Source organism: Microcebus murinus, unplaced genomic scaffold, assembly GCF_040939455.1.
Source record: "Microcebus murinus isolate Inina unplaced genomic scaffold, M.murinus_Inina_mat1.0 scaf048_hap2_Mmur4.0, whole genome shotgun sequence".
NCBI lineage: Eukaryota > Metazoa > Chordata > Mammalia > Primates > Cheirogaleidae > Microcebus > Microcebus murinus.
This window is the reverse complement of record NW_027438994.1, coordinates 108,351-111,015: the sequence shown is the minus strand read 5'-3', so window position 1 is coordinate 111,015 and position 2,665 is coordinate 108,351. Positions and strand designations below refer to the sequence as shown.

The 2,665-nt window shown below is 63.3% G+C and overlaps 1 non-coding gene across 1 annotated transcript; it reads left to right on the top strand.

Annotated features, from left to right (window-relative positions):
- Window positions 1-1,988: 1,988 nt before the first annotated feature.
- LOC142868937 (5S ribosomal RNA) lies at window positions 1,989-2,107 on the top strand. Its single transcript, XR_012917795.1, has one exon. It is a non-coding gene; the product is annotated as a 5S ribosomal RNA (ribosomal RNA).
- Window positions 2,108-2,665: the final 558 nt, after the last annotated feature.

Genomic DNA, 2,665 nt, shown 5'->3' with positions numbered 1-2,665 from the left:
CCTGCGGGTCCTTAGAGTGGCAAAAACATCCGAAAACTGAGATTGAGGGTCCGGTGGTTGTCTGCACTTTTGTGCTGGGCACCCCAGGGAGGCCCGGGGGCTGGCTGGACGACGCGGTCTGCTGGGCAGGGGGGGGGGTTTGGAGGAGCAACTGATGCCCTTTGCACTTTGGGTAGCAAGTGTCTGAGGTGTCTCTGAGCCCTGCGCCATGTCGGGGGTGGGGGGTGGGAGGTCGGTGGGGGTGGAGGAGCAGGAGGAGGAGGAGGAGGAGGTGGGAAGGGCCGTGGCCTGCAGTCGTCTTCCCGGGGTGGCTTCTTCCACAGGCTGCTTGGCCTGGGCTCCCTGCACCTGGGCCTTTGGAGGACTGGCCCTGTGCTTGCCAACGCTTCCCCTGCAGGGACCCAGAGCTGGGAGGTTGCATCTCTCAGCCCTGGGTCGGGCAGAGCCCCAGCGGGCCATGCCCACAACCTCTCTCAGCACGGGTCCCCCAGAAGGCTCCTTTGGGACCAGGATTCTCTTGCGGGTGACTCTTTAAGGTCTGGCCCCTGGATGGAGGGGCACCAGGAGTAGAGGAGCAGGAAGGGGAAGGGGGTGGCCATGCGAGGGGACACTTTCAGGCCAAGTCCCAGCTTCAGCCTGATCCTCCTGGGAACCCCGGGGTGTACGTCACACCTCCTGGTTGTCCCGCTCTGAGACAAGGAGCCGGGCTTCGCATTCCCCCAGCAGCCAGTCGTGGGCTGAGGACACCTGGGGCGTTGGGAACTCCCTGGCTTCTCCTTGGCTTAACATCTGGAGCTGCTTGTGAATCGTGCCGCCACACACACACCCGAGTGCAGGTGTCTTCTGCACAGACTGCGGGCCTCGCTCTTCTGAATGCCGCTAGCTCGCCACCCACCCACGGGTGAACCTGGTCAGGGTACTTTCTCTCGGGGGCAGACTCTGATCCTGGCGGGCTACCGGTGTTTCTGTTTGCTCGTTTCTTTCTTCCATTTCGGGAAAGGCTTCCTTACTGGGTGTGGAAATCTCCTATGCCTTTCCTCGCCTATTCTGTCAGCTTTAAAATTCTCTTTCAGTTGCCACCCTCACAGATGGATTAGGAAACTCTTTCCGGTGCACTCATTAGTGAAATGACCTCAATGAAGCTGGAATCCAATATCTAATGGCCGATTTTTAGCGAGTCCACACGCCAGGGTGGTCGGGGTCCAATGCAGCCCCGGCCAGGCCCAGGCCCCGGCCCCTTGGACTGGGCCACAGGAGGACACAGAGGAGGGTCCCGGCCCCCCCGGTCGCGTTGCCGGCAGTTCTCCAAGGGCTTGGGCGTTTTCCAGAGGTAGGAGATGGAGGGGACTGATTTCTTCAGCGCCCCACAAACCACGCCACCCCACCCATGGGACACATCCCTAGAGAGAGAGAGAGACGCCCCATACACTCGCTCCCCTCCCCCATGCGCTGTGCCCCAGCCCGGGGCCCGGGGGAATAGGCGGCAGCCCACCCACAGGGTGGGGGGCCCAGCTGAAAGGGGTTGTCGGGGAGGGCGGCCCCTGCCTGGGGTCAAAGGGCGGGCGATCCGCGCGTGCGCAATCGGCGGCGGCGGCGGCGGCGGCGGCGGCGGCGGCGGCGGCGGGGGCGGCCACGAGCTGGGGGTGGGGGGCGGGTAGGTGAAGGAGGCCAGGCGAGGAGAGGAAGGGGGCTGGAAGGTCTCCACCTTGGCGAGTCCAGCCGTGGAGGCGCATCTTGTGTGAGTGTGAGTGTGTGTGTGTGTGTGTGTGTGTGTATAGAGAGACAGCCCCCCACCCCGGCCCACCGCTCCCTGCCCGCCCCGCCCCGCCTGTCACCCCCGTCCCTCGGAGCCCGCCGGACCCGGCCGGTGAACTCAACAGGCCCGGCCCGGCGCGGGTCAGCGCCGGTGCGGGGCCTGGGGCGGGAGGAGGCGGCGGGGAAGCGCAGAGAGGCTCGGCTTCTTGAGCGGGGCAGGGGCGCCCTCCGCCGTCTAGGGCCACACCACCCTGAACGCGCCCGACCTCGTCTGGTCTCGGAAGCTAAGCAGGGTCGGGCCTGGTTAGTACTTGGATGGGAGACCGCCTGGGAATACCGGGTGCCGTAGGCTTCTTCTTTTTTTTTTTTTTTGTTTTGCCTCTTGTTCTGTCCCCTCTCTGGGAGCGAGGCGGCGGCCCGGGGTGGGGGTCACCCCCACCCTCAGCGCCCGCCGCGGTGCCTGGCGCCCCAGCCCGCACCGTGGGGCCTCCTCTTGTCCCAAGCCGCGACACCGCCGTCACGCGGCAGCATGCGTGGCTTCTGGACTGTCAGGTCTCAGACCAAAGGTCTGCTCTGTGGGAACCGACACGCTGGAGGAAACCTTGAGAGTCTGAGAGGGGAGGGAGTTCCAGAAGAAGGCCAGGATGTCATTTGGAGGGAGTATGTGACCAGAACTCGTCCCGTTGCTTTTGGGGTTCTATGGGCTACACGTAGGAATCTTTGGTGGTGGCACCTGATGTTGGGGGATCCGGAGTCGCACCCAGACCTGCTCCACAGGCCTCCTTTTACTTTTCTCTTCGGATTCATTATTTTTAAAAAGTGTCTCTTATCTCTATGATTGCATTTTCTTTTCTCTCTCTTTTCAAGCAGATGATGGGAGTCCAAGTATTAAGGTGACATGTGTTGCCCG